At 43.1% G+C, this 15,434-nt stretch overlaps 1 pseudogene; it reads left to right on the plus strand.

Moving 5' to 3' along the window:
• The first annotated feature begins 5,815 nt into the window (after positions 1-5,815).
• LOC102409307 lies at positions 5,816-7,499 on the plus strand (annotated as a pseudogene).
• The last annotated feature ends 7,935 nt before the right edge of the window (positions 7,500-15,434 follow it).

Here is a 15,434-nt window from a genome sequence, read left to right on the forward strand (position 1 = left end):
AAACCAAAATTTTTAATGTTTTTAAAATACCATTTCCAGTAGCTCCCAAATAGGCAAGTAGTTGGGTGTAAATCCGAGACTTCCCACATGGCGTTAGTAGTAAAGAACTTGCCTTCCAATGCAGGAGACACAAGAGATGCGGGTTCTACCCCTGGGTTGGGAAGATCCCCTGAAGTAGGAAATGGCAACTCTCTCCAGTATTCTTGCCTGGAAAATCCCATGGACAGAGGAGCCTGGCGTGCTACAGTTCGTGGGGTCTCAAAGAGTCAGACACAACTGAGCACACACACATTGGGTGTAAACCTAATGTATCATGTGTACAAGTTGTGTGTGTAACTAGATGGCTGATGAAAAAAATAGAAGAACTAAACAAACGGAGAGTTTGCCCACAGTTGATAATTGGAAGGTTTGACACCTCTCTCAACTCATTCTGAAATTTTTTATGCAATTCCTTAATAAATATTTTTTACTGAAGTATGGTTGATTTACAATGTTTCAGGTACACAGCAAGGTGATTCAGTTATACATATACACATATATTATTTTTGAGATTATGAAATTCCTATTTAAAGACAAAAAAGATTTGTAGATCTAGACAAGCATAGTCAAAGCAATTCTGAAAATTAAGAATAATTTTAAGTAATTAAGTACTCACATGACCCAACTTTAAGAATCATTACAAAACTACATGAAAAAGACAGTACAGTCCTGGCAAATGGATAAACACGTAAGTCAGCAGAACATAATAAGGAGTGCACATAGAGACCCACAATAAATACAGCCATTTTATTTAGAATGGAGTGCAAAGGTAATTTACCAAAGAAATAGAAACAGTTTCAAAGAAATAGAAACAGTGTTAGGTTAATTGGACCACCATATGCAAAACATAATGTCAACTAAAACTTCACATTTGAAACTCAATATAGGGCATAGATTCAAATGCAAATTGTATTATAAATCTATTAAACTTTAAGATGAAAACATAGGAGAAAATCTTTCTGACTCTGGTTAAGCAAGAGTCTTAGGCATTATACCAAAAGCACCTTCATAAAAAAAAAATTTTAGATTTGAACTACAGAACCAGAGAAAATATTTGCAAATCTTACATCTGACAAACGACTTGAATCCAAAATATATAAAGTGAAAGTGAAGTCACTCAGTCGTGTCCGACTCTGTAAACCCATGGACTGTAGCCTACCAGGCTCCTCTGTCCATGGGATTCTCCAGGCAAGGGTACTGGAGTGGGTTGCCATTTTCTTCTCCAGGGGATCTTCCCAACTCAGGGATCGAGCCCAGGACTCCCGCATTGTAGGCAGACGCTTTACCGTCTGAGCCACCATGGAAGTTAGACTATAAAAGACCCTCAAACTTAACTGTAATAAAAAAACAAAGCAATTGTTTTAAAATGAGCAAAAGAGATGAACTGACCCTTTTTCAAGGGGGATATGTAGGTGTTAAGTAAACACATGAAAAGACGTTAATTCTCACACACAGCAGCCGCCACTGCTGCAGAACCAGACTCAAATCGTTAAATGACCCCTCTCAAGCTACCTGAAGCAACCCAAGACTCCTAGGCTTACATCACTCTTTCCTCAAGCGGCGCTTTTTCCCTCAAGGCACCTCGGGAATTAATCACCTGAGAGAGTAGGAGGAGCCTGAACCCCTACAGACCAATCAGAAGCCACTTGAGTGCTTCCCCAGCAGCCACTTGAGTGCTTCCCCAGCACACACAACCTCTAATCAGCCAATAGAAGTGGAACTACAGAGGCGGGGCCTGCCTGGTCTCCATGGTAATCCCTGGCAGGGCGGAGTGGGAAAAAGGCTCTATGTAGCCTTGGTAGTACCAAATCCAGGTGCCCTAAAGGAGGGAGGTGGGGGATTAGAAGAGGTAGGGAGAGAATTTATGGAGTGACAAGTGCCAGGAAGAGAGTTAGGAGGGTAAGGGGAGAATCAGGCGGAAGGAGAGTTTCATGAGCCGGAAGAGAAGGGTTATTAAGAAGAGAAGTATTTAGAGACAGTACAAGTTTAGCAGAACAGGGGGGTTGTGTAATTAGTAGAGGAAGAAGGAGTTCAAAGCTGGTTTCAGAGGTAGAAAGAAGACGTTAGGAGGACTCAGGGCAGGTCTTTATAAGGGACAGACAAGAAGCTACGAGTGGATAAGAAGAGACTTCGAGTTTACAGTTGCTTAAAGAAGGTCTTAGAGGAGCCAAGTGAGAGGATATGGGCGTGGGGGATAGATGAAGGGAAGAGTTTACAGGTGAACAATAAGGGTCATAACAGGACCATGAGAGATGCTTAGGGGCAAAATGAGTGATATTATTATAAAAGGGACAAGCAGAGAGCTATTAAAGACATTAAAGTATTATAGGGTGAACGTCTTTAAGGGGACAATGGAGGTTTTACACATGAAAAATGAATGTGTTAGTGCTGAGTGAGGCTCTTCTTAGAAGGGTGGTTTATAGGGACAAAGAGAAGATTGCTTGGGGGACAATGAGGGTGTTCATGGAAACAAAGTATTACAGTGGGTCAGCTAAGGTACAAGGAGGTCAAGTGAGAGTCCTCAGAGTCAGAAAGGACTTTAGGGGGACAATGGAAGGGGTCAAGTGAGACATGCTGTAGAGAGCAGCAAAGCAGTTGTAGAAGACAGGGAGTAGCTTACAGGAGATGGAGAAAATGTTACAGAGAACAGAGGTGTTATAGGGCATGGGGGTGGGGAGAAGAGAGGGTCTGGGAGTTATGGGGTAAATGGATTTATTAAAATGGATAGTAAGGTTTAAGGGAATACAGCATGAGTTCAAGGGAGTCAGTGAGTCTTTTAAAGAGTGTCAGTGAAGATTTTATAGGAATCAAGGACAATCAAGGAAGGAAGTTACAGGGAATGGTAGGGTCCAGAAGCCAAGCTGAGCCATAACCCACTCCTTCTCCCCAGGCATTTGAAATTATGGCTGAGAAGCCCCCCAGTGACCACCTCTTGATGGCGATCTTGGCCTATCTCCTGTGCTTTCCTTTAGGCGCTGTAGCCTTGTACTATTCTTCCCAGGTGGGAATGTGCGTCATGTGAGTCCTCACTCTCCCCTCCCTCTCCATCCTGGCCCTGTGTGTGTGTTAGTTGCTCAGTCGTATCCAATTCTTTCCAACCCCATGGTCTGTAGCCCACCAGGCTCCTCTGTCCATGGAACTCTCCAGACAAGAATACTGGAGTGGGTAGCCATTCCCTTCTCCAGGGGATCTTCCCGACCCAGGGATCAAACCTGGGTCTCCTGCATTGCAGGCAGATTCTTTACCATCTGAGCTACCACAGAAGTCCTGACCCTGGATAAATTTCATCCATATTCTCCATCCTGTTGGTTCAGACCCCACCCTTGCAGTGCCTTCACCCCCTGCAATAACCCTTTAAAGCTCATCTGTTCCTGTTCTGTCTCTCCTCTCAAACTCAGACAAGGCGCCACAACCGTAGGAATGAACGAGCCTTGGCAGTCAAGACCTCCCGCAAAGTCTTCAGTTATTCAGTGGCGGGAATTATTCTGGCATGCATCGCTGCTGTCAATATCTGGATTGTATTTCTAATAGCCACTTTTAAACGGTAACCTCATCTCCAGCTCATGAAGAAAACCACAAAAATATACAACAGCATTACTTACCAAGGCTCTCAGTATCCATTTGGGCCAGTGTCTGGTGTGCCAGGTGTTCTAACTTGAAGCACCTTGAGGTGACTGATGGGGAAAGGAAGTGGTAACTCAGGCAGCCTATTGGACCAGAGCTCAAACCAACCCTGGGACTCTGCCAAGGGAGTGGGGCTCATGGGAGACAGTGTAGGGCACTGTTTCTCCAGGGCAGTCTCCCTTCCTGCCCAAATACATGCCACAAACCTGTTTATGTCAACCAAGGGCCTTGACTGAGCTGCCTGACTTTGGAAATGCTGCAGTCAACTTGAGGTCAAATCCCCACCCTCTCAGAACTTATAAACCAGGGGGGGAGACATATCACCAGATAGTGACCATCCACATTAGAACTATCTGTAATTGAGGAAATCCAGTGCTGGGTATTGGAGGCTGAACCTAATCTGGACCTAATCTGGGATACTTGTGGTCTAACAGAAAACCAGAGAGTCAAGCAACTGTGAGTGAACTGACTAGAATTCAGGCCAGGTAGGATTGTAGAGTTTCCATAACAGCTATGGTTGCCTCCTCTCCCCACCAACACCAGTGTTTGTTATTTAGGCATCATTCAACAATACTTTATGAGCACCTACTATGTCTTGGCCACTAACTGGGAAAGCAACAGAGCAAAATAAATCAGACCTCTTTCTAATGGAGCTTATGCTCCAGTGAGAAGAAAACCATAAACAAATAGACCTCTCAGTAAACAAGGTAATTACAGGGAATATAAATACTACGGAGAAAAATATCACAGGGTAATAAGCTAAAGCAATGCCAGTACTGGTCCAGCAACTGTTAGCATTAATTACGCAAGACAGGTGCAGAAATGCCAGTTTAGTTCAGTTCAGTCGTTCAGTCATGTCCGACTCCTTGCAACCCCATGGACTGCAGCACACTAGGCTTCACTGCCCATCACCAGTAATTGCCAGTAGGTATGTTGAAAGTGCAGGAGTAACATTTGTTCCTATGTAGATTTAATGTTGGTACATAGTAGAAAACCTCAAGAGATGATTGATATTTGGTCTCAGTTGCAGAGTGCTCATTTAAAATGCTGAATTATATGCAAACTACATTTTACATAGAAATGTATCTCAAATAGTTCCCATTTGTGTTCTCTTCCATTAGAGGTCATTTCTATGTAAAACCATCAAAATTGCCTTTATAGGTCATGTCCATTTGACAGCCTCTAAACCCTTCAGTTCAGACGGTAAAGTGTCTGCCTGCAATGCGGGAGACCTGGGTTCAATCCCTGGGTCGGGAAGATCCCCTGGAGAAGGAAATGGCAACCCACTCCAGTATTCTTGCCTGGAGAATCCCATGGATGGAAGAGCCTGGGGGCTACAGTCCATGGGGTCGCAAAGAGTTGGACACAACTGAGCAACTTCACTCACCCACTCATGTTGAAAGTGAAAATGTTAGTCTTTTGGGCCTGATTCTTTGTGACACCCATGGACTGTAGCCCACCAGGCTCCTCTGTTCATGGGATTCTCAACTCAAGAGTACTGGAGTGGGTTGCCATTCCCTTCTCCAAGGAATCTTCCCAACCCAGAAATTGAACCCGTGTCTCTTGCATTGCAGGCAGTCTCTACCTTCTGAACCACCAGGGAAGCCATACGTTGAAACTTACAGCAATTTGACATTGTCATGGCATCCAAGTATAAGGTCAAGAATCTTGTTTCAATTAAAAATTAAAAAATAAAGAGTCTTGGGTCCGTCTAATCAAGGCTATGGTTTTTCCGGTGGTCATGTATGCATATGAAAGTCAGACTGTGAAGAAAGCTGAGTGCTGAAGAATTGATGCTTTTGAACTGTGGTGTTGGAGAAGACTCTTGAGAGTCCCTTGGACTGCAAGGAGATCCATTCTAAAGGAGATCAGTGTTGGGTGTTCTTTGGAAGGACTGATGCTGAAGCTGAAACTCCAATACTTTGGCCATCTCATGCGAAGAGTTGACTCATTGGAAAAGACTCTGATGCTGGGAGGGATTGGGGGCAGGAGGAAAAAGGGACGACAGAGGATGAGATGGCTGGATGGTATCACTGACTCGATGGACGTAAGTCTGAGTGAACTCTGGGAGTTGGTGATGGACATGGAGGCCTGGCGTGCTGTGATTCATGGGGTCGCAGAGAGTCGGACATGACTGAGTGACTGAACTGAACTGAAAGAGTCTTGTCTGGTTGAACCAAGTATAGGCCAGAGTACGGGTGCAGCGGCCTTGGCCCCGGAGCACGGGGGCAGGAGTGGGTGGCCAGGCAGGTTGGGCTGGGAGGTGCTGAGTGGGTCCACATGGGGTGAGAGGCCCGACTAGATCTGGAGCCCCGGGGACAAAGCAGCTGTGTCCCTCACGATGAAAGGTCTGGGGATACCTCTCTCTCCTTTGTGCAGTTGATAGTTTGAGCAGTGAGGAAATGGCTTACAGTGTCAAAACCTTTCTGCAGAACCCTGCCAGGGGAATCAAAACCTCCATCTGGGGAATTTGTACCATCTCAAAGCTAGATGCTCAAATTCAACAAAAGAGAGAGGAGCAGTGTCCAAGAAAGGCAAGCAGTGTCCTGGCTCAGAGGAGAGCCCAGAGCACTGAGAGGAAGCAGGAGAGTGAACCACATGTTGTTAGGAGAATTTTTCAGTGCTGCACTTGGAATGGTGGAGTTTTCTAGTTCAATCTCCTCTTGTTTCATCACGTGTTTATTCCTGTGCTTCAGTCAGTAGAAGCCCAGATTTTTGGTGATCCCATCACTACACAGGGATGTTTGGTCATGGCTGGAGATTTTCCCTGGGTCAACTTTCAGAGCTCTCTCAGTGCACTCCCTCTTTGCGCTCACCAAAGTCGTAAGCTCAATTTGGTTCTGTGATATAGCTGACCTGGCATCCAAGGTATCAGGAAGGAAGCCTCCCACATTCCTTGCTGCTCCTGCTGCTAAGTCCCTTCAGTCGTGTCCAACTCTGTGCGACCCCACAGACGGCAGCACACCAGGCTCCCCCGTCCCTGGGATTCTCCAGGCAAGAATACTGGAGTGGGTTGCCATTTCCTTCTCCAATGCATGAAAGTGAAAAGTCAAAGTGAAGTCACTCAGTCGTGTCTGACTCTTAGCGACCTCATGGACTGCAGCCTACCAGGCTCCTCCTTCCATGGGATTTTCCAGGCAAGAGTACTGGAGTGGGGTGCCATTGCCTTCTCCACCCACATTCCCTAGTGTAGCAAAATAATTGCTGACATGCTCTTCAGCCTTTCACTGCAGGCTCTCTTCTTCCTCCAGGGGATGTTTGTGAGTCTTTTTCCCATCTAGCTGGTTAGTCTGGTTAGTCTTCTGCATATGTCTCTTTTCTACTCACTACTCACAGTTCATGGAATTCTCCAGGCCAGAATACTGGAGTGGGTAGCCTTTCCCTTCTCCAGGGGATCTTCCCAATGCAGGGATTGAACCCAGGTCTCCTGCTTTGCAGGAGGATTCTTTACCAGCTGAGCCACAAGGGAAGCCCAAGAATACTGAAGTGGGTAGCCTATTCCTTCTCCAGCAGATCTTCCTGACCCAGAAATCGAACCGGGGTTCCTGCAGATTCTTTACCAACTGAACTATTAGGGAAGCTCTACTCACTATACTGCTTGAATGGATGGTTCCATAAAGGAATTGAAATGCACCAGCGGTTGTCAAACACAGAAAGGAATTGGCCTTGCCTTGGATTTGGTTTGCCCCTGGCTTTCCTCACAGCAAGGCAGTCTCCAACATTGTCAGTGGCTGACCCTTCTCTGTCCTCTTACCTTTATTCCTTATCAGCGCCAATGAAGCAAAGATCCCTGGCAAAGCATACCTTTTCCAATTGCACCTCTTCTCCTTAGTGATTTTCTTAAGCAGCAGACTCTTCCACAAGATGGGTGAACCTGCAGTAATTTCCACTTCTGCAGAGTTTCTTCACCACACCCATCTCCTGCCCGAACTGAAGGCTGCTGCGGGCCCCTGAGTCCATCACCTGCCATCTGGAGGAGATGGGAGCGATTGGAAGGACGCCGCGGCAGCTCTTTTCCTGGTTCACCTCCATCCCCTCCCAGGGAAGGCAGGGCCCACCATGCCAAAGGCCCTAGACACATTCCCTTCTCTCTGAGGAATCCAGACTTTTGTCTCTGGTGCATGTAAGGCAGAATCTTCCTGACACCACTACGGACTTTAAACACTGGTGGGTCTGAAAGGACCTCAGGTTTTTCTGCAGCTCTTCTCTAACATTTGCCAGCCTCATGCCTGGACTGATTTGAATACTCTTTCTCCCTGTGCCATTTCCCCTTCCACTTACCCTTCCTGCCTCCCACCACCCTTGGATGAATGGATTTTTGTGATTCTGGCTGCTGTATTTTGTGGATCTATTATTTTTGTTTTTCTGTGATGCACATATATTGGCTGTGGGAGGGACAGGAGGCTCTGCTGCTCCTGGTCACTCCCTTTTATAGCCATCACTGTCTTGTTTCTTTAACTCAAGTTAGATTTTGGTCTCTTGCTCCACTGCAAAAAAAAAAAAAAAAAAAGGAGAAACAAGCCTGAAGAGATGGGACAGGGAGAAAGACTGCACAGCCAGATCTGCTGGGTTTTGAGGAGTGAGTTTCTTTCTTCCCCTTGAAGGAGAAAAGCTTTTTTCACTGGTACATTTAAAGCTCACTTGACGATAGGGAGGTGCCAATTTTGGACAAGTGCCACTGCAACGTGGAATGCTCAGAGAACCTGACTGTTGGCCACTGCCAGGTCTGTCTGGTATTTCAAAGGAATACTGGGTGCTGCAAATAGGAACTGAATGGGTAAACTTATTAAACCCATTAAACCTGAAAAAAAAAAAAAGTACAGCCCCAAAGTATCAATCCATGACAGACTGGAGAAGATAGCAAAAGCAGATCCTATACTACAGTCACAAATAGCTTGAGATGCAATGAGCTAGTAGACACTGAGGTCTAGGAAGTATATTGTTTCAGGTCATGCTAGTGGCCGTAGTAAATATACTAGCTCACAAAATAGAAGTGTATTTCACATTCCCAGAACCTCAAATTTGGGCATTTCAAAGGAGATCAGTCCTGGGTGTTCTTTGGAAGGAATGATGCTAAAGCTGAAACTCCAGTACTTTGGCCACCTCATGCAAGAGTTGACTCATTGGAAAAGACTCTGATGCTGGGAGGGATTGAGGGCAGGAGGAGAAGAAGATGACAGAAGATGAGATGGCTGGATGGCATCACGGACTTGATGGACGTGAGTTTGAGTGAACTCTGGGAGTTGGTGATGGACAGGGAGGCCTGGCGTGCTGCAATTCATGGGGTCTCAAAAAGTCAGACGCGACTGAGTGACTGAACTGAACTGAGCTGAACTGACCCACAAATAATTCAGGGATCCCATCTCCTTCTATTTGGTAATTCCACCATCCCCAGAGGACTGAGTCCTTTGAATTCAGGTAGAAGTAGACAGTGAGATCCCCAACTTGATTTTTAAAAATCCCTGGCCTGCAAGTGAGCACTTGTACATTGTTGGTAAGAAGGTAAACTTGGACAACTACTATAGAAAAAAGAATGGAGGACCCTCATAAGCATAATTTATAGATTAATTACGATTGTCTATCAACTGATGCAAAAATTTCACTTTTGGGCATATGTCCTAAAGAAAGAAAATCACTGCTTCAAAGACATATCTGTTCGCCCTTGATCATTGCAGCATTATTGACAATAGGCAAGATAAGGAAACAACTCAAGTGTCTGATAAAGGATGAATATCATCCACATAAAGATGTGATACATGTACAGAAAGGAATATTATTAAGCCATGAGAAATATGAAATTCTGCCAATTAAGACAACAGAGATGGACCTTGAGGGAACTACCATAAATGAAATAGGTCAAACAGAGAAAGATAAATACTGTATGATACCACTTACATATGTAATTTTTAAAAATATATTCCTATAGAAACTAAAAGTAGAATGATGGTTGCCAGGGGCTGGAAAGTGGAAGGGAAAGGGACAAGCTGGTAAAAACTTTTTAAAAAGTAGAAAATTTCAGTTATAAGGTGAATAAGGTTTGAGGGTCTAATATATAACATTGTAACTACCATTAACAATACTGTATTGTGAACTTAAAACTTGCTAAGAAAGTAAGTCTTAAGCATTCAACAACCCCCCCCCCAAAATAAAGAGGTAACTGTGTGAGCTAGCAGATGTGTTAATTAATTTGATTATGGTAATAATTTCACTACAGATATGATACAAATGAATAATCATAACAAAACAGAAACAGAGTCATCGATACAAATAGTTGCCAAAAGGAGGATAAGTGGAACAGGTGAGGGAGGTTAAGAGATCCAAACTTCCAGTTAAAAAATAAGTGAATCACATCTATGTACATCATGGGGAATAGAGTCAGTAGTAATGAAATATCTTTGTATGGTGCCTGATGAAACTAGACTTATCACAATGATTATTTTGTAATGTACAGAAATATCAAATCACTATATTGTGTACCAGGCATAGGTCAATTATGCTTCAAACAAACTCATAAAAAAGAGATCAGATTTGTGGTGACCAAAGGATGGGAGTAGGGGGAGGAGGAATTGGATGAAAGTGGTAAAAGGTACAAACTTCCAGTTATAAGACAAATCATTACTAGAATATTATATATAATGTGATAATACAATCAACACTGCTGTAAGTTCTATATGTAAATTGTTAAGAGAGTAAATCCTAAATCCTAGAGTAAATCATCACAAGGCAAAAAAATTTTTTTTCTGTTATTTTATATCTGTATGTGATGATGGATGTTCACTAGGTTTATTGCGGTGATCATTTCATGATGTATGTAAGTCTGATCATCATGCTGTACACCTTAAACCTATGCCGTGCTATATGTCAATTACATCTCAATAAAAATGGAAGAAAAAACACATACATACATATATATTCTTGGAATTGGTAACATGCGTTTAGAAGATCACAGGGTACAATATCAACAAGCAAAAATCTAAGATATTAGCAAATGCTAGCAATGAACAATAAGAATGCATATCTTTTTAAAATACCATTTTAAACAGTTTAAAAAAAAAACTAGTAGAGTGTATATCTAAGAGATTATGTGTATGCACTGTCTATTTAAACAACAGCAGCTGACGAAAGAAATAAGAGAAGACTTAAAAGTATTCCCACAATCGTTAGTTGAAAGGTTCAACATCTCTCAAGTAGATATGAAATTCTAATACTATTCGTATTAAAAGACCAACAAAATTTGTAGATCTAGACAAGCATAGTCAAAACAATTATGAAAAATAAGAATAAAGTTATAGAACTCATGTTACCCAATTTTAAGAATCATTGTAAAGCTACATTAATAAGACAGTGCAGTATTGGCAAACAGATAAATACACAGGTCAACAGAATAGAATAAGGAATGCAGAAAGAGACACACAATGAATACGGTCAATTTATTTTTAAAAGAAGTCCAAAAGCAATTTATGAATAAAAAAGGGTATTCATGGTGTTTAATTGGATCACTATAACCAAAATATAATTAATCTCAACTAAAACCTCATATCTTATACAGATATACTCAATACAGACCATAGAGCTAAATGTACATTGTAAATCTAACATTTAGAAGAAAACATAGGAAAAAATCCTCCTGAGTTAAGCAAAGAGTTCTTAGACATGATACCAAAAACACCTCCATAAAAGAAAAAAAAGTAATTTAGACTCCCTCAAAATTAAGAACTTTGCTCTGCAATGGACACTGTTAGAAAATAAAAAGATTAAGCTACAGACCCAAAGAAAATACTTTCAAATCACATATTTGATATCTGGATTCAAATGACCCTCAAACCTAACTGTAATTTAAAAAAAAAAAAAAACAAAAAAACTATTTTTTAATGGGAGAAAGACCTGAACTGACACTTCATCAAAGGCGATGTACAAGTGGCAAATAAGCATGTGAAAAGCTGTTCGTTCTTGCAAAGATCACCCTCCACCTGCCACTGCTAAATGATCCCTCTCAAGGTGTCTGAAGCAACCTAAGACTCCTAGGTTCATATCACTCTTGCACAAAGTGGTGTGTCTCCCTTGCTGGTGAAAGGTTGTTGTTGAATCACGCGAATACACCGGGATTCTTGGCCCCCGGAGGAGAAGAATTCAATCCGGGACCAGAGACGAGGCTTGATCGCTCAGAGCTTTTGTGTAATAAAGTTTTATTAAAGTATAAAGGAGATAGAGAAAGCTTCTGACATAGGCATCAGAAGGGGGCAGAAAGAGTACCCGCTTGCTTGTGTTAACAATGAGGTTATATAATCCAAAGAATATCTGGAGGTTGTAAAGACCTCATCAGTCCTATTCCCGTAATTTAAAGATAACACTGTCCTCAGGCAAGATACATCCTTGTAAAGACCAGGTCTACTCCCATAATTAACATTTTAAGATAACAAAAGGTTGAATCCAAAGACTGTCCTTAGGCAGGATACATTATTGTTAAATAATCCTAAGGAATGTGGAGAAAGAAAAAAAGTTTATCCTTTCTTCCTCCTTGAGAATTCCAGACCCCTCTCTCCTTGGGGACCCCTAGACTCCCTATCAACCTGCATAGGAACTGACTCTCTCATTCCCCCCTTTTCTTTTAGGAGAATTATGTTGCCTAGGGAAAGGGGGCGTCGTTCTCGTTCCATAACTACTTCCGAGCTGACAAGGGGCGTTGTCCCTAAATTGGTGAGGCAACATATTCTCCTAATCCTCATATTGAGGATATCTGATCCAGGGGCCCCAAATAGTAGTTGGAGGAAGCTACAGCAGTAGCAGGAGTTTGAGCAACTATTTGTAACTTAAAAGCTTTCATGCGACTATAAACAAATCCAGTTATACAATTACAGATGCAGGGAGCAAACAGCAAAAACACAACATTCAGAATCATAATTAAAAGTCACATTATGTCCATAGTTAGAGTACAAAGTGTTGCACCAGTCCATTTTAGGGTTGGTAGATGTCATCACATGAAGAAGAGACATCGCATGTGATTGTTGTCGAAGGTATTCACAGACTTGGAGAAAGTCTTTTCCTTGAAGTGGGGATGTCCACCACGGGAAGCCTTCCACTGACGAAGAGGGGAACGCTCCGCAGACCCAGCAGTTAGACCGATTGTGGAATGCAGCATAGGAGTGAGCCCAGGACAGGAAGACATTGTCTTGAGGATCCAACGGCAGACTCAGGATTTTTGGAGTCAGCAGAAATAGACTTACATAGATTATCAGGCCCATCCGCTGCCCTTTGCTTAACTCTAGAGCTTGGGTCAGAGCCACAAGCTCCGCTAACTGAGCACTGGTTCCCTGGGGGAGAGATTTTGCTTCCAAAACCTGTTCAGCAGTCACCACTGCGTAACCTGCTTTACGCTTTCCATCCTGAACAAAAGAACTGCCATCTGTAAATATTTCCATGTCAGGATTGTCTAATGGGGTATCCTTTAGATCCTCTCGAGCTGCATAGTTTAAAGTTAGGAATTGAGAACAATCGTGATCAGGTGTTTCATTTTCCTTCTCAGGAAGGAAAGTGACAGGATTTAAATTTCCACAAACTTCAAGCTTAATTACTGGTCCTTCTAACAACAATGACTGATACTTAAGAAGCCTACTGTCTGTCATCCAAATATTAACCTTAGAATTTAAGATTCCACTCACATCATGAGAAGTCAGTACAGTAAGGTTTCGTCCATTAATTATTTTTAAAGCTTCAGGTGCTAATAAAGCCGCTGCCCCAATTACTCTTAGGCAGTGGGGCCACCCACGTGAAACTACACCTAATTCTCTGCTTAGATAAGCAATAGGTTGCTGGTGAGGCCCTCGGGGTTGTGTCAAAACTCCCAATGCCACACCTTTTCTTTCAGTGACAAACAAATTAAATTCTGACCCTGTGGGCAAGCTCAGAGCTGGAGCTTGCAGGAGAGCAGTCTGAAGAACCTTAAAAGCCTTTTGAGTTTCTGGAGACCAAACAAGTTTGTCGGTTTGGGCCTGCTGAGTTTCAGCTATAAGTTTATATAAAGGCCAGGCAAGTTCCCCGTAACCCGGAATCCAAATGCGACAGTAACCTGTGATTCCCAAAAATCCTCTCAATTGTCTTAAAGTCATAGGTAGGGGGTGATTTAGTATAGGTTTAATTCTCTCAGGGCCTATGGCCCTAGTCCCTTCTGATACGATTAGGCCCAGATATCTAATGGACTGTTGACAAAGCTGAGCCTTTTCTCTTGATGCCTTGTAACCACAGCCTGCCAGAAAGTTTAAGAAATCTTCTGAGGCTTGCGAACAAGCTTCCTTTGTCTCAGCACAGAGCAAAATATCATCTACATATTGTAACACCACTGCTTCAGAGCTATTAAAGTTTTGTAGATCCCGTGACAAACTTTGTCCGAATAAGTGAGGACTGTCACGAAATCCCTGGGGCAAAACTGTCCAGGTTAACTGAGAAACTGGCTGCATAGGGTCTTCAAAGGCAAATAGAAATTGACTTTCTTCCGCCAAAGGCACTGAATAGAAGGCATCCTTAAAATCAATTACTGAGAAATATTTGGCCCATTCAGGAATTTCAGACAATACAGTATAAGGATTAGGCACTACGGGGTGTAAAGGAACTACAGCCTCATTTATTATTCGTAAATCTTGAACTAGTCTCCATTTACCATTCGATTTCTTTATACCCAAAATAGGAGTGTTGCAAGGACTGTTACAGGGAATTAATAGTCCCTGCTCCTTTAAATTTTCAATGATGGGTTTTAACTCTTCCTTAACTTCAGGTTTCAGTGGATACTGCTTCTTATGTGGAAATACGTGCGGGTCTTTGAGCTTAACAACTACAGGAATAGCATTTTGTGCTCGACCCACAGATTTTCCATCCGCCCATACTCTAGGATTTACATTTTGTTCAACTAAAGGGAGAGAAAGGGAGGGCTCCATATTCATGAAAACAGAGGCATGGACCTTGCTCAGTATATCCCTTCCCAAAAGGGGTGAGGGAGATTCTGGCATGATCCGAAACTCGTGTGAAAACAGCACAGAATCCCAGTTGCAAGATAAAGAATAACTGAAATAATACCTTTTGGCTCGTCCAGACAGTCCCATTACAGAAGCGGATCGGGAATAAAGTGGGCCAGGGGCTTCAGTAAGCACAGAATAAGTTGCCCCAGTATCTAAAAGGAAATCGATGGATTGGCCCCCCACAACTATTAATACCCGGGGTTCCTCAGGTGTAATTAGGACGGGAGCTTGTGTGGGGACCCCCGGGCACCTTGAGTCCTGATTGTCTTGAGAGTCCGACCCGGGAGACCTACGCCTCTGGGGGCAGTCTCTCTTCCAGTGTGGTCCTTTGCAGACCGGACATGGAGCTGGGGGCGGCTTAGATGCCTGAGGGCAATCCCGCTTGAGGTGCCCCTCCTTTCCACAGTAGTAGCAAGCCCATCCCTTTTCACCTGGGCCCCTCTGGGCATTTTTCTCAGGCTGTTTAAGAACGTTTTTCATAGCAGTGGCAAAGGCTTCCGCCTTTTCCTTTGTCTTTTTTTGCCTTTCTTTCTTTTCCTCATATTCCCTACCATAATAGACTGTCTGAGCCACTTGTAACTAGTATCTAAAGACTGATTTGGTCCATACGCCTGTTTTAATAGCTTACGGCGGATATCTGGAGCCGACTGAGTGAGAAATCTATCCTTTAAATCACTTTTCCCTCTTCACTTTTGGGATCAATCTCAGTGAATCTGCGAAGGCCTTCTCTCAGTCTATCTAGGAATTTACCAGGACCTTCTT

This window comes from Bubalus bubalis, chromosome 18 (genome assembly GCF_019923935.1).
Source record: "Bubalus bubalis isolate 160015118507 breed Murrah chromosome 18, NDDB_SH_1, whole genome shotgun sequence".
Taxonomy (NCBI): domain Eukaryota; kingdom Metazoa; phylum Chordata; class Mammalia; order Artiodactyla; family Bovidae; genus Bubalus; species Bubalus bubalis.